Source organism: Maniola jurtina, chromosome 10 (genome assembly GCF_905333055.1).
Source record: "Maniola jurtina chromosome 10, ilManJurt1.1, whole genome shotgun sequence".
NCBI classification, from domain to species: Eukaryota; Metazoa; Arthropoda; class Insecta; order Lepidoptera; family Nymphalidae; genus Maniola; species Maniola jurtina.
In genome coordinates this window covers 10046398-10070894 of record NC_060038.1, presented here as the reverse complement: position 1 = coordinate 10070894, position 24497 = coordinate 10046398, and the positions used below count along the sequence as shown (strand labels likewise).

Genomic DNA, 24497 nt, shown 5'->3' with positions numbered 1-24497 from the left:
CGGCCTGCGCACGCCCATTTCTCGTACTTATTGGGAACAGAAAAAATTAATCATGGCCGCAACGATGAAGTTTTCATCACACTTCACACTTAATATTATAAAGGCGAAAGTTTGTGTATGTGTGTGCGTGTGCGTGTGTGTGTATGTGTGTGTGTGTGTGTGTGTGTGTGTGTGTGTGTGTGTGTGTGTGTGTGTGTGTGTGTGTGTGTTTGTTACTCCTTCACGCAAAAACTACTGGACAGATTTGGCTGAAATTTGGAACAGAGATATTTTTTATCCCGGAAAATCAAAGGGTTTCCACGGGATTTCTAAAAATCTAAGTCCACGCGGGCGAAGCTGCGGGCATCAGCTAGTTTTATAATAAATATCTATTAATGACGTAAGAAATATAAATTAATGACGCGTAGAGTTTTAAGCTAAGATCCACACTAATATTATTAACACGAAAATGTGTGTCAGTCAGTTTGCTAGCTTTTTACGGCCAAACTGTTCAACCGCTTTCGACATTTGGTACGGAGAAAGCTTGTAGCTCGAGGAAGGGCTTGTGCTTCTTTTTATCCCGCAAAATCGAAGAGTTCCCACGGGATTTTTGAAAACCTAAATCCACACAGACGAAGTCGCGAGCATCATCTAGTAAAATTTAACGCCGAAAATTTTGAGGTGCGTGTTCGAGATCGAATATATCTATTTGTTATTAATTTCCCATAACTCGAATAATCTAATCATAAATCAGGCCTCAAAAAAAAACAAAATATTTTTATTCAATTAAACTTTTACAAGTGCTTTTGAATCGTCAAAATAATCTACCACTGGTTCGGAATGCCGTTCCTACCGAGAAGAACCAGCAAGAAACTCGGCGGTTGCTCTTTTCAAGTATTCAATTTATAATAATATGCCTCCTCGAATAATCTAGCAAATATTATTTTTTATTCAGGCCTACTATTTCAGAACTAGACTTGTAGATATAAAAAAAAATCTCGACGGTTGTGAATAAAATCATGATCGCAAATACTCAAGCTCACAATAAGCATGTCCGACAGTTATTTAATAAAATAAAACTGCGTACTCGTATGTATGTAATTGAAAAGATAAAAATCGGACAAATTACCCAATTACAATATTTTAAGCGTAATGACTATAAGAGCTGGCATCTTATTGCTATTAAATCATAATTCTCGGCCATGCGTATACGCGCCGCGCCAAAAACTGCTTACTTAAAAAGGTTACTTGGAATTGTATAGGCATGGTAAGAAATACATAGTTTTTTGTTTACAAGTCAGCCGTTAAGTACGTGTTGACGCGACAGTTACTTAAATTGGGCATCGGAGATACGACTGTTTGTCAGAATTACTCGCTAATGAACCGCGAAAAATTTCTCTGGCATGTGTTGCAAAGCGACGCGCATGCCACCTATTTTGAAGGTACTTTTTATAGTAGGCATATTCTACGTCAGAAAGCTTCGTGTAAGTGCCAACAACAAATGTACAATGTTTCAACTCAATCGAATAAATAATACGCTAATGTCGGTAGCGAATGTAATGTACGTGATTGTAATGCGCGAAACATTTCTACTTAATTGTCGCTTAATTTTATAAATACTGACCTGGATAATTTTGGCCAAAGCTAGGCACCAGATAAGTGCCTACACCATGTACCTACCTACGGAGTATTAAAACCATAAATAGGTACTGAGTACCTATACCTAATATTTGCTTTTTATTGATTTACTTATTCATACTTTCATGAAACACCTATTAATCGCTTTCAAAAAATCACTTTCGAGTGGTTATTACAAAAGATATCAATATTGATTTAAAATAAAGCAGATGGGTGTAATGTGAGATGTGTAGAGTAAGGAGAGGAAAGAAACTTAAATAGCAATAATTTACAATACAACCCTATCGCTAAGAAAAGCAATTTAAAGCCCAGCCTTTCGTTCGACGAAAAGAAGAGGTGAAAAGGAACAATAGTGTTGCAAATGTTAGTCGGATATTACAATAATGGTATCGATTATAATTTGCGTGCGATGTAGGGTGCGATAGGGGCGAGAGGCGACACGTAAGCGACAGGGCGCCCCAATCGCCGACGCGATCGGCGCTTGCGCACGCCGCACAATGCTATCGTAGGAGCGATCGCGGACATGCACTCTCGCGCCATTACGATTGGTTCCCCGACGCGCCTATGCACCGGTGATTAGCTATTTTCAATATTGTTCCTTCAACTGTTATAAAGACTAACTATACGGGCAGCTACGCTATCTCGCGCCGTCAACACGACATGACTTGGATAAGATAATCGATAGCGTTTTAATGGACTTTAATGGTTTATTTCGCAGTTATTTTTTCGATATTTTATATTTTCTCTATGGCATAATCTATCTACCTAAGCTTCGTGTTGGATTCAGTTATTCTAACTTTGTAACTATGTCCTAGGTAAGATCATCTAATTCTAAAAAGAAAAATCTGAACATTTGTTTAATGCCTCCCAAAAAGTAAATGCTTCCAAAAATAATGTTGGTGTTATTGCTGTTCAGTGGCTTTCAAATACATACTTAATATCAATTTTCTTCAGAAATACACATTAATTTTATCTTTCTGTATCAAAAAAGCTTATAATATTTTCAACATCAAAGCTTTAACTTATGAACCAATTAAAAAAACAAATTATTCTGAGACTTTTTAAGATATTTGCAATAAATTAAAAAAAAATGGGTTTCCACCGTTTAAGAAGCACGCGGTACTCTCTTTACTATATCACTTGGAATACAAACTTGAATTAAACAAGATCACCTGTTGTTGTTGTCAAGATGTTCTATAGTGGTAAGTAGGCACTTACCAAAACTTTCTACTCCTTACAATTCTACTCATATTTGCTACGGGCCTATGTGCTATGTTTTGAATTTAGACTAAAACCTTTGTCGGTGGGCGTTTAAAATGCAATATTGTTAGGTAAGTACTAAAGTAGGTAAAGTTATTGCCACGGAGATTCGCGGATGCCATCCAAGATGGATTCAGATTACTTTCTTTAAAGTAAAATTACCCTTTATCATTATCCATATTATAAAATGCAAAAATTGTGATTGTTTGTATAAATGTTATGTTAAATACGTGGAGGGCGACATTGATTCCGGAAAAATCAAAGAGTTCCCACGAGATTTTTTTAAAACCTAAATTCACTCGGACGAAGTCGCGGACACCAGCTAGTAGATAAATACATATTTTAATATAAATTCATTATGAAAAAACTATGTAGAGGAAGTCTAAAAATCTGCATACGAACTAAATGTTTACTGTGCGAAGAGTGAGTGGCAAAAATTTTACGACTTTTGGGTCATGAATGCTAAGTAGCAACATAAGCAGGGTACTCACCTAGCCGTGTAGCATGTAACGTATGTGATACTGTATCAACCTGCAAGTGGTTACGGCTCGTCCACGTTCACCGCGTATCCAGCTTGTTTTTTAATTTATAGACTAGCGCTTGGCTACAATAAGACCTGCTAGCAAGTGATGATGCAGCCTAAGATGGAGCGCGCTTACCAAGAAGTTGCCCATTTACTCTTGACTTGAAGGTACCCATATTAAAAGTGGAAGGGAAAACTGATGATGGAAGGGCGTTCCATATCCTAGACGTTCGGATAAGAAACGGGGAAGCGAATCGCTTCCTACGTGTCCGAGGAATTTCAACTACGGATGCAGACCTTGACGATGCCTTGCAGTAAGATGGTAGAAAGGTGAAGGAGAAATTAGGTTAAAGAGTTCTTGTGTTCGAAATATATCCTGTAGAATACCGATAGACTGGTAACTTTGCCCCGAAGTTCCAAGATTTGAAATTTAGAATTCGGCGGGTCACTGCGAACTTACTACGCTCCACGTGCAAGTGGTTCGTACTCACTCGATACAGTATCAGATACGTTACATGGTACGCGGCTAGGTGTGTACTTACCTTGCTATGGAATTAGGAGTCCAGTGGTGATGTAGACCATAACGTGCTACATTTTATGACTGATAATAAACTTACATTGTATCAGATGTTATTGACACTGCAAATTTATTTATTATCACCTCACGCTTACCTTTCACAACTTACTAGATTTATAGTGGGAATCACTTTGCTAGAAATTTCTTACACTAGAAAGTGATGATTCGGTTACGATGGGTTTATTCTTGCTTTTCTATAAGATGCCTCTGCTTACTGATTTATTACTCTTGCCTTGAAAGTCTTACTGTTTTTAAGTAGGTAAACCATGCACACCATTGAACTCTACTTTCCTCCAAAAGACTACTGAGTAAAGACATAGAAATCTATGTTTCTGTTCTAATTATTTTAAGAATAACTGTCAAATCAGAACCAGAAAAGAACGTCTAGCAAATCCTGCAAAATTAAGTCTAATCTTAAAAAATCAAGGAGACTATGGGACCCATATTATTATTATCAGTCTATGTTTCAATATTCATAGTCATAACAATTATTACAAAAACTTAATTGTACTTAATTAGGATAAAAGAACCCTAATCTATTATGAAGCAACCGTTGTTATAAAAATTCAAAGTCGTGATTTTATTTAGTTATACATTAGCATAATAATATAGATATTAGTTTCTAGAATATGTCTGCAAAATTTCATGGACTTTGCTTGCTTAATATTCAAATGAAATTGGAACTACGATTGTATGAAACGAGTGAAAACGAGTGACGGAGAGAGCCCTGTTAATTACCATTAGAGAACCAAAAAGTGGCAAAAAAGATCTAAAACAAAACCAGTCTGTGAAAGTTTCCTACATGACAATGATGTAGTGAATTTTTTAGAATATTATTAGGATGAATAGAGTATTAAAAAAATCTGATGCCTCGTGCTTTTTCGTATCTATCTAACTTTTTCGAATATAAGAGTAACTTGCATAGTAGGTAGGTACCTAATTGTATAAACCGCAATGATAAACTTTCCTATTCAGAGCAGGTGACCTACCTACACAGTAACTGAATAAATCTATTCTCACACTAATTATAAAAAAGGTGAGTATATCCACGCTAATATTAGTATGTATTAATGTGAAAGTATATCTGTCTGTCTGTTGCCTTTTCACAGCCCATCCGCTTCATTGATTTTGATGATATTCGGTATAGAGGACGGACATAAGCCATTTTTACTTCCGAAAAATCAAAAGTTCCCACGGGATTCTTACAAAACCTATATCCACACGGAAATCGTTTAGTGAAAATTTTAATATGGTCTACCTATACAAACAATCTCCATCGTTTCAGTTTAGGTAAGTAACTCTGAAGAAACGAGAGCGTGTTAGATCTCTCTCAACTATTTAGCTTATACATACAAGCTAACCATTTAACAGCTTTCTTGCAAGTCCATATCACTCGTTTGTTCTATCAATCGAAGAATTCAAGTTAAAGCCAGCAAACGCCTTTTAAAATAAATTGAAGGGACGCCAATCAAACGCATCCGGTGCAAATCCTTCGGAGATGGACGAGATGTCGGCTCTGCAGACATAAGACAAGTTGGAACGTATTTGATAGAAAAAGAACTCAAGACAATGGAATAGTAAGTAGTACCTCACTGGTCTTAAGAAATTGCTCACTTTAGGTTTAGGTACGTAACATTCATGATGTACTCGGATATGTACTCGGATTCGTATATGAGTCAATTCTTATAAGTAGGTATATTCAAAATCTTTTTTCCTTTGTCGTTACGATTTTGTTAGCGCGATCTTGATCGTCACTTCAGTGGTGTGGCACGCTTAACTATGCATCTTCATTCCTCTCCAAAATATTACCAAAACCTCTAAGACCCGGTCTAGTAAGCATTTATGCTCTTCATATACCTACACTTCGGAGACGTGGACTCTGGAGAAAAAAAGGACGCTCTCAAAATGTGGTTCTGAAGAATAATGTTGAGAGTATTTTAAACGGAATTTCAGACCAACAAACCATTCTTAAAGAACTCGGCATCAAGCAGCGTAATATTTTCTACTGTATGGACTCGCATTATCTCACTTTTATTGATCAAAATATCGAATATCTAATAGTTCAAAGAAGAGGGCACCAGAGCATGAAGTGGAAGAACGCCTTCAAAATGGATAGACCAAGTGAGGGTTGCGATGATCGCTCCTTTACATGAGTGCACAAGGAAGGCAGCCATCATAGAGGATCAAAAATCTAGCCAATCAAGAATAGGAACACAAAATTAAATTAATCCTGAAGTTGTGTATATAGGTAATACAGAGTTAGTCTAACCTAGTAAATATGTAAAACACTAATCTTAAAGTTGATACTAATTAGTTTATGACAAAACAGTCTTGCTGAAAGTTTGCGCTGTACCTACCATATCAAGTGAAGGTGAGTGTCGCAACAATGTCAATCTAACGCGAAAGCTCGTCGAGGTGTTGTAATGAAGCAATAATTTGCATAGCAAAACGTGGCGCGGTGAATACTCATGGTGTTTTCACGTCACTCGTCAGTGCATACTGTATAGGTACGAGCTCATGCTCTCTTGTAACAGGAAGTTTATTTACACTAAGTACCTATGTTTATTTTGTTTTAGAGATTTATTTTTATTTTTGTTAAATGTTCGTAATCTGAGGCTTATAAGCAAACTCAGAGTAATTCAGCGAATAGTGGAGAGAGCTACGCCTGTAAAACTCTCTCTGATCTGATTTTCATCACGTACAGAAACCTGTATGTGATGAAAATCAAATCAGATGACCATGATGAAAAGAAAATCAGAAATGGGGTAAACCAAAGTAACCGACATAACTCAATGGGCTGTAAAGTTGGAGTGGCAATGGGCAGAACACATAGTTTGAAAAACCCATAGGCGTTGGTATCCCAAGGGCTAGAACGGCAACCTCGCACCAGAAAGTTCAGCGTTGGCCGACCCCCATTACCTATATGCTTAACTTAAAAGATGCTATGAAAGGAAAAGATGCGTGCCACACTCATGTTTCTAACCTCATAAGACAAAAATTGTGAAGTTCCTGAACACCCTCAGTGAGTGTGCTTATAGAAACTTCACTATTTTGTTCTGCCTTCAGCATTCTTCCATAGAACAGCGAGAAACCATGAGCTTTGCCGTCTTTATATTATTTGGTTAACATCCAATCTACTCGCACGAAACGCTACAGATCCGAACCAGTAAGTTTGGAGCGTCCTTCCGGCACCCGTGTTTCCTGCCACGTGTAGCTTAAATAACAAGGCAAATGTGAATTGGTATCTTCTAGGCAAACGTGCTCCAACCTAGATCCTATCATTGTTTCCATGGGATATGACTATAGTCAAGCGCGTGTGATAAAAAATCTTCTAGACAAGCGCGCTTCATTTTAGGATGCATCATCATTTGCCAGCAGGTCTGATTGCAGCCAAGTGCTAGTCTATAAATTAAAAAAAAATACCTCTGGGACGGATATAATTTCTATACCGTACCGGGTATAATACCTATTCCAGCAGGAATCGCAAGGTCCGCGAGTAGAGACCGCGTCTCAGCAAACGCCTGAGTATAGGGTCACCTCTTGGCGGTTCATGGAGCGATGACATCAACAGAATGGCTGGCATCAAATGGATGCAAAAACCGATGGCTTCTGGAATCGTAAGGTCCGCGAGTGGACACTGTACAACTTTAAGTATCAAGTTAGGTAAGGAATAGGTAATCATCTAAACTGGAATATTGAGTGTGGAATAATCTAGAAGCGGAATGTGTGCGAGGTGACGCGGACGGTTCCCAAACGTCAATCTAACGTGAAAGCCCGTGTTTAATGAAACGATAATTTGCATAGTGGCCGACGGACGTGCTAGCAACACCCGCCATTCGCACGTCCGCGTCACTCGGAGCTTCCTTTTACAGACAACAGAGTTAAATTGCGGTTTAAAATGCAGTTTTCCAGCTTTATATAAAACTAGTTTATGCTTGCGACATTGTCCACGTGAACTACACAAATTTTAAGGCCCTTTTTTACCCCCTTAGGGGTTGAATTTTCAAAAATTCTTTCTCAGCAGATGTCTACGTCATAATAGGCTATCTGCATGCCAAATTTAAGCCCGATCCGTCCATAGTTTGAACTGTGCGTTGACAGATAACTCAGTCGGTCAGTCTTTTTCTTTTACATATTTAGACTAAATGAAGCCCGTAACTTCATCCACGTAAGTTTCAGTTTTTTAAAAATCCCGTGGGAACTCTCTGACTTTTCGGAATAAAAGTAGCCCATATTCATGTCTGAAATATAGCTACTTATCTTTGTACCAAATATTAATCATGCTTGCGACAAACTACGAGTAGGTACTATTTGGCAACAAATAGGAAGGAATTTGCTTAGCTTTGTAGAATATCCAGCAGCAGCCGAAGCCTGCCTGCACACTAGATCCAACCGATAAAAGCTAATTTAGCCTTTGACTTTGACCAGAATGACGTATCCTTTGCTGAATTTAGTTTTGCTCTGTCTTATTCCACAGTTTTTTGCATAATAACATTTTAATGGTTCCGTTTTTATGATGCCAAGTGCAAAATACAAGTTTCCTACGTCATAAATATTAACATAAGTTTTAGATGTCGTAAATCTTATTTAATATATAAGCTTTAAGATAAAACTGGAAGAATAAAACAATTTTATTACTTAGTTGAACTTACCTATAACACGTTAAATGACTTTGAAATGTGGTACCACCAAATATTACCTGAAAAGGAAAGCAGGTGTTAGAGAAAGTTTACGACTGTCATAAAAGTAAAAATGTAAACTAAGTATACTACCTAAATCAAATTATGATTGGTCAATAAGCAGTAAAAAAATATATGTAACTTGCCCTTTTTTAAAACAGGATTAGCTTTCGTTGAATAGAAATCTGTCGTAGTCTATATTTTGGAATAAAAATGGAAAAATTATATGAATAACATGCTAATTTGGTGGTATAAATAATTGTGACTAGTATCATACGTAACAATATGAGACAAATGTAGAGACTTATCATCGGGTGAGATTGCAGTCAAGACCTGGTTTGTAATGAATAAAAGATTTTAAAAGCGCCACCCCTATTTCTATGTCCCTCTCCCCATACTTGAAACTCGGGGATGAGTACCTAATATCATATTCTAAATTAAACTAAATAGTCAGCTCTAAGATATTGCTATTCTTTTCTGCTGTTGGCATTGTGTGAAGCACTATTTTATTACCAGTATTTAGATATCTAAGTGTTAATTTAGAAATTGTAAATGTATAGGTATAGGTATGTAGCCTAATTAGCACATCATTCATTAAAAAAAAAACTATTTTCTAAAGTGTATCATATTATAACTCGTTAAAAATAAATCGACAACCCTGACATAAAATGAAAAACGCGTGGAATCAATTAAGGGGCGCCTCCACCGTTCGGGTAGTTCGGAGCGTGCGCTAAGCCTCGGCGCACAATCTGACATTTATGAGTGCCATAAAAACGCTCAAGTAGTGACTTTTACTACTTGTTTAGTGAACATAAATGTCTTTGCCTTACCCGCGCTCAACATCGTCCGTATTTAAAAGCGCACAGTTTCGTGCAGTTTTGCTCCTTTTGCCTCTTTTTATTTACTGTAACTGTACTGTTATGCAACTGTATAATGCTTTGGGTTACTTTTCAACGGCGATTTATGGGTGTCGTCTTTTGTCTTTATTTTACCGCTGCGACCATGCTTGTTTTAGTTTCGGCGATGTTTATAGAGCGCAATAAATCGGCGAATCGCATTTTCGACTGCCACGACAACGAATTGAGATAAAATTTTAACATTCCACATTTTCACATACGAAATTATATTTAAGAGTAATAAATCAGTGCACGATGAATATAATATACTATCGCCACGTACCCCGGCTCTTGTGGTGAGTGTTATCTTAATTATGTTTACACCGGCTATAAAATTAAGCCTCTTAAATTTATTAGTATTCAAATGGTGTATTGATGTCTTTAGTGTTACGTTTCAAATGGTGCAAACGGCACTCACAATCATTGGGCCACGGTACCAAACTTTACTGTTATATTCGTCCATCGTCCTATTAAAACTATTATTCAAAGGTTTTATTTAGCTGCTTAACACAACTTAACAACTTCAGGATAACTTTACGATTTATTTAAATAAAAACATAAAATAGCAGTCCATTTTAAGTAATTTCAAGTTGCAAAGTTGAACAAAATTGTAGATTTTTGTGGGATAAAAGTATACTTACAATATTGCATAACGAAATTAGCGTCCAAGCTTAGCAACGGTGCTTTACGCCGTGCAATAGTAAACTTAGATTTGCTTAAGTCACGATTAGGTATGGTATAACTACTATTTTATAGCTCTTACGATCTAAATCCGTGTAACACTTATCAATTCGTGACTCAAATAGTCACAGTGTAAAAATTGACTATTTAAGTCATGCTTAGGCGTTATTTAAGTGCGGTAAGCCCAGCGCCTAAAAGTGCCTATACTGTTTTTGATCCGGAACCCTTCTCTGTTTGACTCAAGCTTAATTTTCTTTTTGCAATGCTTTCCAATAAAGGTGGACGCCCGTTGATAACAGAACGGAAATGGTCAATGTCCTTTTTAAATTGTAATCGTAATAAGTTTTATCAGATGACACTTAATTTACATTGTTTACGACTTTAACATTCTTTCACGATACACATTTTTAAATTCATTATTATTTGGCGCCACTGACCTCTACTAACTAATAGGTTCAAATACGCTGGACTTGCGATTGCCGACCTATTTTTGAAGCAACTTGATTTTTCCCATTTTGGTGCTGGCAGTGTCATGTCCGACTCAAAACCAAAATTATGTTAGTGATGATACATCTGTCAACACGAAGACCATATTTTGACACAAAGTGACAATTTTAATTCCCTGTAGGTAGGTACCTAAGTAAAGACGCGGTGGGGCACTTCGAATCGGCACGAATATACCTAACTGTTACTTTGTATGTCACACCACTTCCAGCGTGAATATTATGTTCATTTCAGTGTTTGGCGCTTAATCAGGGGGCACGGCAGTGCCCCCGCCAAGACGAGCCAAACGGCGGCCGGGGCGCTACGTACCTTTTTCTCGAAGTGTTTCGCCGTATTTTCGACCCGTCATAACTTCGGTCTGGATGACGCTAGAAAGCTGAAATTTTCAGTATAAGGTGTCCTCAGCAAATTTACTAAATATACTAAATATCAAATATCTAGCTTTTATGGTTACAGATATATTGATACCTAAAATACGCCGATTTCGTCCCTCACTGATGATCATCAAAACCTCTACTCAAAACCTCTAAGGTACTTCCCGAAGTCCTAGAAGACTGAAATTTGGTATGTAGACTAGAAATTGACTACAAACTACAGGAAAATTAAGAAATTGGAAATGCCCCCCCTCTACGCCTCTTACGGGTGAAGCAAATCTGTAAAATCTGTCGCTAGAAAGCTGATATTTTCAGGATAAGATGTCCTGGGCAGATTTATTAAACGCATTGAGTATCAATTGTCTAGCTTTTATAGTTTCAGATTTATTGACAGTCAAAACTTCTAGTCTGTAATTCTAGGGTACTTCCCGAAGTCCTAGAAGACTGAAATTTGGTGTGTACACTAGAAATTGCATACAAACTACAGGAAAATTAAGAAATTTAAAAATTTCCCCCTCCACTCCCACGTATGGGGGAAGCAAATTATTTGTAAAGTCTATCGCTAGAATGCTGATATTTTCAGGATAATATGTCCTTAACAGACTTATCAAACGTGCCAAGTATCAATTGTCTACCTGTTATGGTTTCAGATTTATTGCCATTCAAAACCCCTCTAGTCAAAAGTTCTAAAATACTTCCCTAAGTCCTAGAAGACTGAAATTTGGTATGTAGGCTAGGGATTTCATTAAAACAACAGGAAAATAAACTTTTCCCAGTCTGTAAATTTAAAAAATGTGTTTCCTGAAGTCCTAAAAGACTGAAATTTGATATATCTGCTTTAAAATTGAGTTGCAAGATTCCACCCAAACAAACATAGTTACATACATTGCAAGAATAAAAGCTTTTAAAAAAAGAGGTAACGATAGAGAGCGGGCCATGAAAATGATGTAGGTACCTACAAAAAATAGATCCAAAAAAAAAATCTAGGGCACCTGCCAAAAAGAAATGAAATCCCACCAAAAACATTTCATGTAAAATGTTGCCAAGACTCACAAGTTCATAATGCTTTCACTGTTAAAAAGTGATGAGATCTCTAGTAGAGCCAAGCCCCTAGCTGAGCTTAGAATTGCGCTGCCCATGGGACCTATCCCAAGTCCAAAGTATATAGCTCTTAAATGCTCTTGAGTATATCACATTTATAACAATAAAGAACAAATAACTCTACTTACAAGCTCTGATTTTACAAACCCTAAATCTTGATTAAAAAAGTACGGCTTGGCCGTTTAATGTTCGTGAAAGCATTACATGGCATAACATATTATATTAAGGTCATAAGGAATAGTTTGTTCGACAATTACTAATTTTTATTATACTTCATGATTGTCGCACAAGCTATTCCGGGCTTAAATGTCATATCAGATAAAAGTACCACGAACATTAAACGGCCAAGCCGTACTTTTTTAACCAAGATTTAGGGTTTGTAAAATCAGAGCTTGTAAGTAGAGTTATTTGTTCTTTATTGTTATAAATGTGATATACTCAAGAGCATTTAAGAGCTATATACTTTGGACTTGGGATAGGTCCCATGGGCAGCGCAATTCTAAGCTCAGCTAGGGGCTTGGCTCTACTAGAGATCTCATCACTTTTTAACAGTGAAAGCATTATGAACTTGTGAGTCTTGGCAACATTTTACATGAAATGTTTTTGGTGGGATCTAATTTGCATAAAGTCTCTCATTAACAATTTTAATTTAATTTCAACGCCAATATTATTGAATTCGTAATTTATTTACTAAGAAAATAAAAATGTTTCTTTCAAGAAATTAATTTATTTCTGTATTTTATTGCAATAAACGGAGTCAAGTTTAATTTATTCCAAGCGAGAGCCTTAAAAATACAAAAACTGGTCAAGTGCGTGTCAGAAAACGCATAATGTAGGGTTCCTTATGGTAGGTATTTGTTAAATTTTTTAGCAGTCAATTATATCTTACGCAGTGGTGTTTTCCAAAAACTGTCTGAGAATAACACATGATTGACAAACCCCACGCAAGTAAAACCAGGCATCATCAAAGAGAGATTGATAATAGGTGAAAGTTATTATTAATGACTGAACCTACAGTTCGTACAGGTCTAAAAACTTATATTTTGCATTATAAATAGGCTTTCTTTCAAAGTTATATTCACAGGATGAAAAGATTTTCTTCCGATATTCTACCTAAGCGAAGCCGGAGCGAGTCAGCTAATATTAAACTAAGCAAGTAGATTACTAGCAAGCATAGTAATGTAAGATGATAAAAACCCCCGACACGTAATTAACCAGCAGCAAATGTCAATCATAATTAAAACTAATTAGTTCGCATATCCACACGCATTTACCTATGTTTTGTATGCAGAGCATTCATACAAGTTTTACGACGTATAGGCTTCAAGGCACAGGCCACCCGCGAGGTATGACACTAATACCTACCCGTATATCATACCTCTGGAGAATAACAATGCTCACAGGCGGTAAAGCACTATAGCGTTTGATTGCTTTTTATGAAACCTAAATAGCCTGCCTAGGTCTTAACATTTCTATGACTACAACGTACAAGTGTATCCGTCTATCTTTAATATAATCGGGTGACGAATAAGTACTTCCTATTTCTATGAGGTGACGTGTTCCACGAGTAGGTATAGGTAGTATTATGTGCCTACTTCAGATTTTCTCTTCGATACTCTGCAACTTTTCTTTTCCAATATTTAAATGAGATGCTGAAGTTTATAAGCTACCCACTGCCTACTAGCTATGAACATGAAGGCATTGATTCAGTAATCTAAAATTATTATGAGTGTAAAGTGCACCTGTCAAAAAGTTGATAATAATGTGTCTCACTAGGTAGTTAATTATTAATTATTTACCTAATAAAGTACCTAGTAGGCTAAATATAGACTAGCGCTTAGCTGCAATCAGACCTGCTGGCAAGTGATGATGCAGCAGCTTACGATGGAGCGCGCTTGCCTAGATGCCTATTCACTCTTGCCTTGAAGGTTTAATATACCTAATATATAAAAGACTACTTTAACGTAATAATTAACTTTTAGTACCAAAACCATCACTTTATCGTTCCTTTTCATTCATTGCCTAGGTACCTAGGTACTTACAATTACTTGTGGCGGCATTTTATCATACAACATTGTAACGTGTCCTGTTCGTCCGACTAGGTATGGAGGTCACCTAAAACAACAACCTCTAAAAACGTAATCCTGCTTACTATGCTCTACGAAACGTTTGTATTCCGCTCCAAAAGAAAGTCCTTCTGCATACCATAGTAATATATTCGTCCGCCAAACCCTGCCTAGTTTTCGCAACAAATTAGACAATTAAGAGTCCGCCTGTGACGCTAAATCTATACAATTAAAGCTGAATACACCCCGGGCACCTACCGCGGTGATTTTTTAATCGTATGTATGCAACGTGCGAATCGCGAAGGCATTTCGCATATCAATGCGTTCGACAAATTGATGAAAAAGGCTTCGCGCGTGTCGATCGCGAATCATATGGAGGTGTGACTGGCGGTTTTGAAATAATTGTGATGTTACATGAATTATTTTGATTCGTATCTAGAATTGGTGAATCAGATTAGCCAGATGACGGCATATCATTTTGCATAATAGGTAGGTGCATTTATTTTAGCTTTTAAACTGCCGTGAATGATATTCATTATAAACAGTTTTTTTAAAGAATAATTAAACGTAACGCTTGTGCCTGGAGTGGGTACGACAATAGTGTAACAGGTGGGGTTTGAACCGCCGACCTTTTGGAATTCAGTCCGCTCCTCAACCGTTGAGCTATCGAGGCTGTATTATGAGATTAATGAGACGGTTAAAAGATATTAACTCTACGTCTCTAAATTCACTGTATTATTTAGTATTGTATTAGTGAGAAGAAACTTTAGGAGAACCAACTTTTGTTCAATTGACGTAGCTTTCTTTTGCTCAGACTGAAATTCAATACAATGTACAATGAAAGACAGTTAAACTTTTAAGTCTATTTTTAAGTTTTTTTAGCTATAGTATATAATATAGACATTAAGTCAGTTTCATAGGTTATGGGCTTAACTTAATGGTGAGAGTGTGGTTCTTGTCAATATAACGATGCTTTATCACACACTTTCTTTTGCCTTAAAAGGCGTAAAGTCCATTATCACGTTATGAAAATGTCTTAATTATTGTATTCTTTGTGGCTTCAAAGGGTTTATGAGGTGTTGCGAGACCTACAGCATTGTATTAAATATGTTAATTAGGTGAAAAGTCGAGAAGTAAATGTACCATGGATTTCCTGATAAGCTTTCTTCTATAAACTATTATCTGGAAGTAAAAACTATTCAATAGCAATTTATGTATCGCTTATCATGATTAGTAAGTAGGTACTTAGGTATGTAAGTACGTATTTTTATCGACATTTTTCACGATACCTTTTACTTTTAAATAAAAGTCTGCCGTTCAAAATTCATAAATTTTGTTTCATTTTAAGGCAAATAAGAAGGGAATCGGTGATTTCTAAAACCCCACATGTTATATTTTTTTGTAGTTGTAGTTTTTGAGTTGGCACCACCATTGAATTAGTAGGTATAGGTAGGTATCATACCTAATCTATTAGACGTAAACCTATCGATCGATTTAAAAAACTTCATCATTATCATCATCATTTTCAACCCCTCGTTGGCTCACTATTGAGCACGAGTCTCCTCTCACAATGAGAAGGCTTTGGCCATAGTCTTCCACGCTGACCAAGTGCAGATTGGCAGACTTAACACACCTTTGAGAACATTATGGAGAACTCTCAGGCATGCACGTCACCTCACGATGTTTTTCTTCAACATTAAAGCAAGTGATATTTAATTACTTAAAACGCACATAGCTCCGAAAAATTAAAATTAGAGGAACGCATCCGTGATTCAACAGTGGATTCCCAGGATAGGAGGCTTAGGCTATCATCACTTACCTATTTAATTTTCTATAGACTGGCAAGTTAAACCACATTTTTCTTTAAATACCGGTCTGCGACCATTATATTATTATTATGTACCTGTATGTACATACTTTATACAAAACTCAACTTTTTTGCTCCAAATGAAGCACCCCGCGAAAGCAATAACTCGTCTTCAATTGAATATAAAGGTCCTGACATACATTTAGAATGACTAATAACCGCAAAAAGTATAGCATTTTGATATATGAAGCGATCCTGTTAAAACAGACATAATCCGGTCATCCAACTTGTATTACCATAACAACAGGTGACATTCGTTTGTATTTTTGATTTTTATAGACGCTAGTAGATAAGTAGCTAATTCCTTAGGGTGGAAATAATGAATAATAAAAGGTAGGTATACTGTTCTTTATAGGTACTAATAGGAAGCAGGTGGTCATAACTTGTCTCTACATATTATTTCTTCTATGTCTCCGTTATGTTTCTTTATTTTACTAGAGTACCTTACTATAATAATTTATAGTTGATAGAAAAACTGAATACCAATTACAAAACTTTATCTCTCATCATGACAATCGACAATCGACATTCAGAAAGCTTCGCTTGATTAAAATAATAAGTGTGAAAATATAGGTAAAAGATTCATCAAGCACAAACTATTTTTTTTAATATTTTGACTACTCATCAGTAATAAAATTTCAAATTATTTATTTCACAAATAGGTATTTAGGTACCTAACCTACATATTTAGAGATAATCACAACGCGAGTCCATAATTATAATTTTCCGACTGATTAAAAAAATAATTTTTAAATTAAGTCTTAATGATTTACTATGTAAATACAAAACATAGTAGCTACAAAAGATTTATTAATCATCGATATCTTCTCAAGATTTACGAGAAAGATCAGAAAATACTATGTACCTAAGTACCTACTTAAATACTTTAGTATTATCAATCAATCGTAGGTACGTACCTAACAGAAGACTACATCGCCTGCTAAGCCGCACTGATTTAAATGTTAATCAGTTAGTGGTGAAATTATTAATTACAATCCGCCATCACTGGCGTTATACATGCAGATTGGTATGCTAACGAATGATTAACTATGTATGGGCCAATTGTAGGTAGGTAGACGGAGTAATTTGATTTGATGTGTGATTTTCCTAATAATCTTAATAATTGCAGATTTTTGTTACACAGTATAGTTAATTTTGAAACATTTAGGTAGGTACCTACTTACCTATTTATTTTTATATAATAAAAGTTTAGCTAAGATTAAAGCGGCGCGCGGTTCTGAAAGCAACTGAAAATGATAGAGACAATTTTCTTTTTTTTTTACGTAATACAAATATTCAACATTCGAATTCTATCAACGTGGTTAGATCCAAAATCTCATGCTAAACCTCCGAAATATCGACTGGTGTAAAGTGAGGCAAGATAGGCATAAGTTTCAGCTCCTGGTGTTGGAAGCTAATAATGAGGATCCGACAAACAAAACGGTGTAATTGCATGAAATAAAATTTTACAGGAGTAGAAAACTGAATGAAAGCTGTTGAAACTTTACTGTAATTGTACCTATCGTTTTAATTGTAACTTTGGGTTTGGACTCAATTTTACCACCATTTTAGACCATTTTGCTCGGAAATTAGTTGAAGTGATCGAAATCATGAACTTTTGACTCAATTTCATTAGGTAAGTACCGTTGTAGGCCGTTTGGCTTGGAAATAAGTTCAGGTTTGTATATTTAATGTCTAGACTATAGAAAAAACGGAAGGCACCTATTGCGATCAGAATACTGGGTCAGCAAAGACTGTATTTGTTGACATTGTTATTTAATTTTGTATTTTGAACTGCTTCTAACGAATTCAACGAAGAACTGCTTGTAATACTTACTATGTACCTACTTATTTTTATCGTTATGATTAGTAGGTAAAGTAGGTATAAGAATCTATACAGCTATCTTTTCCTAAATATTTTTTAGGATATCTACGTGTTCAAAGTTTTAAGCAAATTCAAGTGCGGTCAGTCAAACACTACGTGATTGTGAATATTAATCAATTTTGGATAGGCCTATACTGTCGGTTATTAGTGGTGTCAATAATAAAAATAATCAGTATTCAATAACAAATCAGTACAGTTAGTAAACAATGAGGTGACACGTCCTGGTTCAGTATTAATATTTTGGGCGCGGATTTAACCATCTAATATGTGGCCTTAGTAACCTAATTCGATGGACAAGGCTATGCTAGAAAAAGAAAGAAATATGAGCCCATTATCATTTATCAGAATCAAATGTAGGTATAGGAGAACTAGTAGGACCAACTATGTATCCTTTAGAGCACTGGGTTTCCAAACTTTTTAGCCTAAGGGCCACACTGAGTCCCCCACTTGCCCAAAGGACCAAGATCTAGATCTAAAAATATTTTATGGCTTATTGTATGACTTCCCTTTACCCTTTCCCTTTACTTTATTTAAATACCTAGTGTATAATGGAAAAAAGGAGAGAAAGACCAAAAACGATGGATTGATTGCGTGAAAAATGATATAGGTGTAAAATGGGCTCTACACTCGCGGCGCGAAGTCGCGCCGTTATTTCGCGCCGGGAATGTATGCCGCGATTCACGCGTGAACTGTGTCCCTCCACACTCGCAAATCTTCACAGTCTTGTTCGTGACTATGGACGAAACAATTTGTCGCGGACCAAAAACCGACACTGATCGGGGAAAGGCGCGAAGCGCGAACGCGAAGGCGCGAACAACATCTACACTCGTGATTCGCAGTTGTCGCGGGCTTTCGCGGCCGTTCGCGCCGCGATTGTAGAGCCGGCTTAAAAGGAGTGGATAGTGCGTTATAAAGAGGTAAAGTTTGGATGTAGCGAGTAGGTAGGTATCTAATCTCAGGAATTTAAAATCCGAACATTTAAATTTGGATCCGATTTTGGAAATTCTTTCACTATGATTGATACATTATCCCCGAACGCTATAAATTATATTAGCACGGTGACAAGTCGCGAACAAAAACTAGTAGAAATATAAAATAGAATAATTTTCCTCTTTCCAAATAATTTTATATTACCTACTTAAATGTTTATTTTCTGATGCACCTGTTTATTCAGCCACATCTATAAACAATTAATTATGTATTCGTCAGACTGCTAGTCGACACCTCATAAAACTGACTTTAATGGTCGCCTCATAAAACTCCATATGAATAGACAAAAACATTGTCTTCTCTTCTTTATACTCAAGCAACATCTGAATTGGAAATGGGTGCATTTAAACATGACAAATGGCTTTGTTAGTAAATTCCATCGCTGCATAAAATATGAAGCCTTAAAAAATGACCAATAAATACCTACCGATAAGAGGTAGATATTATTTATCCTGAACGTGTACATTTACAGATGTGGTAAAAGTAAATTTTAATTAAAGAAGTAAACATAAGAATATTATACCTACCCACCAATACATATTTTAGTGTGTAAACTATCGTGAGTGATTTCACTATAATCAGGTATAGATTGTGACGGCTATACCTACTCACGTGTTGAGTCGACGTAACCCCGACTAGTTTCAGACCCATCCGGGGTCCTTTTTCATAGGGGCTCAACCGCGATGCGTGGCGAGCTGAGTCCCTTTGAAATAGGACCCCGTAATAAATCCAACAACCTGTTATAAAAACCTTTATTATTTATTAATATTAATAAAACGATCCTAGTTTTAGTACATCCATAATAGTCCATATCCATAAAGAAGCTGGAATCGCCATAGGACACTTCCCGGAAGCTAATCGGTGTCAGGCTGGCACCAGCGAGCCCTACATTAAAATTCACCGAACAATTGCTCCAGGAGTTATCACGTATCGAATAGAATAGAGCCATAATGTTTTATGACCCCTTGTGCGCCTTACTCGTCGCTTCGGTGTTCGAATGTTAAATAAATAAGTGATCGGCATCGATAGAATCAAAACATATCTACTACGCCTTAGATTTCATTTACTTATTGCACTGAATGTGATGAGTAATCTACTACTAGATCTAGAAATAGATCGTGGATTGGTACTGCACAATTATATGCAAGCTGTTTAAAAGAATTGTGCATTCGATTTTGCAAGCGTATTAGCAGAAAATTGTGGCCTGGCCAGACCTGATCAGTGTTTATAAATGAATAAAATGAAGAATTAGTAACTATGTTTTATGTAAAGGTAAACGTTTTAGGGGCATTGGTGCGAGTTGATTTACAAAAGAAATCGGATAGTGTCGATTCCAGTACGATAATATTACACCGTCAACAAGTGTAAATTAAAAATTTATAACATCCCCGACAAGTAAAGGTTACAGTAACTAGAAAAGAGCTGATAACTTTCAAAGTGCTGAACCGATTTTCTTGGATTATAGCTAAGAACACTCTCGATCAAGCCACCTTTCAAACAAAAAAAAAACTACTTAAATTAAAATCGGTTCATTAGTTTAGGAGCTACGGTGCCACAGACAGCTACACAGATACACACGTCAAACTTATAACACCCCTCTTTTTGAGTCGGGGGTTAAAAAGCTCCATTTTTAATAAAGGGTTGGTCGCACTTGTATCCTTTTATTTCAATAAGATTTAGCTCCAGTTTCATGACAGGCAAGTAAAGTTAAGTTAGGTATTATTACGGTTAAACATACACCGTCAATAAAAGCAAAATGGGTTAGGTCAACTTTGGATCAAAATTTTACTTTTATCACGGCGGTATTAATGAATACTAACTTGAACTCATTTTGTTTTTTATTAAAAGTCAAAGTTTAACGCTAACCTTAACATACTTTAACTGTCTGTCATGCAAGTCTACCACCTTACATTCCAATTTCCTTACCTATGTCATTTCAAGTAAAGCTCTTAAAGAACTTCAGATCTTTACAATCCTCTCCCAGAATCTTAATTCTTGTTTGTGGTACCTAACCTCTATTCTTCTTCAGTAGTTAGTTTCAAAATCAACTGCTCAAATTCAGTAAGTCTACTGAATTTCAGTTGTTTTTGAAACTTCTTTTGGTGTTTTTCCTGATGAGTATGTTTAGTAGTAGTAGTAGAAGAGTTCTTTGTATTTTGTACGTTATTAGCAAGTATAATAACTAAAACGTGAACCAAATCAAGAAGAGAACCTAAATGATATCAGTAGGTAGGTACGTTGGTAATACCTTCCTAATCTTGTGTAACCTTTAAAGCTCTTCGTTTATGCGATAATTAGCATTATATTTTATGAGAAAAAGATAAACGCCTGCTGTCAGATAGATTAGAACATCGCAGAGGGAGGCAGCCGACTTGCATATGTTCAAGTGAATTTTCACAGCTACGGAACCAGTGTCCAAAGGGCATGCAGCGCGGTGTTGCAATCACGATCCCTGATCACGACTAGCCCTCTACTATTTATTAACCTACATTATACACACATAAAATATGCAAAAATGTGCCTTAACTTTGTGTATGTAAGGTTCAAGTCAACGGTATACACATGTTGGGTTATACTCATATGTGGCTTTGCGGATGGAGCACGCGAAACTGAGCTTTATTTCCTTGTAGCAAGTTTGAAAGCGAATGCATTATGAATTTGTAATGTTAGCAAAATGTCTCTAGACCGTGTCGCTACTAGCCGTAAATGCATTAAGTTTGTTTTAGAGATAATAATCGTTGCGAATGCGAATGCTTTGTTGTTTCAAAGATAGAGTTGTCGTCGGTGATTTATTTTTGGTCAACTCTTGTTGGACTTAATAGAAATAAAGGCGATGCGCTTTTATGCGAAGCCACGCTTAAGGCATTCTATAAACCTTTTTTTATAAGTCCGCTCAAGCATTGTAACTGGACGTAGAGACTAGTTACTTTTTTCTTGAATTTTATTAAAAGATAAGTTAAGATACGATAATGATGAAAAAGTTTACTGTAACCGTCAAGTCTCGAGATCTTTTCAGAAAATTTTAAACCACAGTTAGTAATTAGATTAGACAAGTTCTTTATTTTTCTAGAGTTTATAAATTTAAAGCAACGGTCCCATCCAGACTGACAGATAGATGGGCGAATGGATCAAGGCAGAAAATAATTTTGTCTCTAATTGGTGGGAACAAGTGAATGAATTTTTTTTTCGATGCCATGTTAACCCTTGATTTAGACCTCACCTGATGGTACCTAAGTGATAGGAGCAGTCTACCGGAAGCGGGCTAACCTGAAAGAGCTCTCGTAGTTTCACAAAACCAAGCCTAAGGACCCCTAATCTAGCTACCTACACGTAGCAGCAACACTGGAACATCCACTCCTAAATGCATTCACACTGAGTGCAAATTCCTTCTGATTTTCTTCATCCAAAAGCGTTTCCTTTAAGAAGGCTTTAGGGAACATTTCTTTCAATGATTAGGTAGGTAAGTACTAGGTAGGTACCAAAGATAACATTATCTATGCCTACCGAAACGAAAAATTGCGTAGTTGCTACGAAATTGGGAAAGGAAAAGTTCTCCCTTTTGAAAGAAATATGTTTTGGTAGAAGAGAATCAGCAGGAACTTCAGAAAATCTTTGTCAGTGCATTTTTTTAGTTGCTATAAAACAAGAAATACCAGATTTCCTACAGTCTCGTCTAACCAAAATCAGGCTTCGTCGAAACCGGGGTCACGGTGATTCCCACGCCACACTTCTTAGTAGTTACAAGTAGCTACGTGGTCGCCATTAAAAACTAGTTTATTCAATATTTTGTTGAATTTATCACAATTTTAACCGCCTCCTTAGCACTCAGCAATCCAGTTTGACGCTTAACGGCTTCCGAGTTACATCGCCACATTAAATAGAAGCCATTTGTTTGGACGCAGTTTTTGGAATTGAATCAAAAATGTTGGTAGCACGACGTTTTTTTTATTCAGTTACAAGTTAGCCCTTGACTGCAATCTTACGTGTAGTGATGATGCAGTCTAAGATGGGAGCGGGCTAACCTAGAAGGAGTATGACAGTTTTTAACCGACTTCCAAAAAAGGAGGAGGTTCTCAATTCGTCGGAATCTTTTTTTTTTATTATTATAAACCCACACCCCTTTGGTTTCTACACGGGATCGTACCGGAACACCAAACCGCTTGGCGGCACGGCTTTTGCCGGTAAGGTGGTAACTAGCCACGGCCCAAGCTTCCCACTAGACCAGACCAGAGATTTAAAAATTCTTGTTATAATTATGAAGATTTTATTATATTTGGCTTAGAATGGAAATCTTGTATTGTGATTCTGTTATTTAAGGTCAGAACCGACAAATGGGTTAGGTTTTATAAGTTGCTCGTTCGTTTGTTATATCTGTGGCTATTGAAGTTCTATTTAGAGTCATGAGAAAAAGTTTTCATGTAAAAATACTATGATGCTCTACTTGTCATACTTATAAGGAAATCTACTATATTTATTTTAATAAATATGTAAGTAGGTACTTATTTTCATAATTCAACCTTAATTTAAGTTCACGTTAAATTACGGAACTCAGATAAAATTTTAGACATTTTACGACTTGTGGTTTGCTTAAGCTTTTAAGTAACACTAGGTGCTCAAATTTTTTACTGTTTAGATTTAGGTAGGTACGTCTGTTTCTACAAGAATCCACATACTTCAAATATTCGACCATAATACAAAACCATAAACTGGAATACCTACTTGAAACATTAAGCATAACATTTACATTTTTACAAGCACCGCTGGAATTTGGATGAAAAAAATTACGAGAACGTCGAATACCTACCTAGCTTAATTTTTTTTGTTTTTCTTCCTGGTTTTGGGGGGAAAATCAAAACATCCACGTAGCCTTGTTTATTAAAATAATTTTGTTAATGTGCGTGCGGTGCGTTCCGTTACGACCTACTGTCACGCAAATAGGCCCAACAAACTTTTCTTTCTCTATCTATCTAGAAAAACTGTTATCTATTCCATACCTTACTACTTCGACACACGGGCTAAAACTGAATGTTCGTTCGAGTTTTTCGTGGACGCTTCTTAACTTAGTTTGTAATAGAAACGTAATCAGAGGTTAAACCAGTTTACTAGACCCTCTGAGTTATGGGTTTGGTGGATTCATAAAATAGATTACGATTACTTATAAATATCATGCACGGCCCAAAAAGTTGGCCCAGCAGACTGCAGAAGTCTTCGAAATTAATGATTTAAAACTCCCACAAAGTACGTTTGACAATAATCGGAAAAGGTCCTAATTCCTAACTCCTAAGTATGACCAATTCTTTGATGTCAGTTAAGAATCGGTCTCAGTCCTCAGACCATAAGATAAAGTTCAAACTAAAACTCGACTAAGTACTCCTCTTAATAAACGCTGAAATAAAGTAAAAATTGTTTTTCTGTCGCTTGTTTTGTTTCAATCCTTAGGGAGGGCTCTTTCAAAATCAATGGTTTCAATATTGGAC

General features: G+C 36.3%; 1 protein-coding gene across 3 annotated transcripts in view; it reads right to left on the bottom strand.

Annotated features, from left to right (window-relative positions):
- The window catches only part of LOC123868648 (homeotic protein antennapedia), a 283074-nt gene that overhangs the window by 157558 nt on the left and 101019 nt on the right, over positions 1–24497 (bottom strand). For 2 of the 3 annotated variants that reach the window (XM_045911180.1, XM_045911179.1), the window contains exon 2: positions 8630–8676. The exons of the other annotated variant lie outside the window; for it this stretch is intronic. The gene's annotated coding sequence lies outside the window, so the exon portion shown is untranslated. The remainder of the gene's footprint in view (positions 1–8629; positions 8677–24497) is intronic. 3 annotated transcript variants of the gene reach the window in all.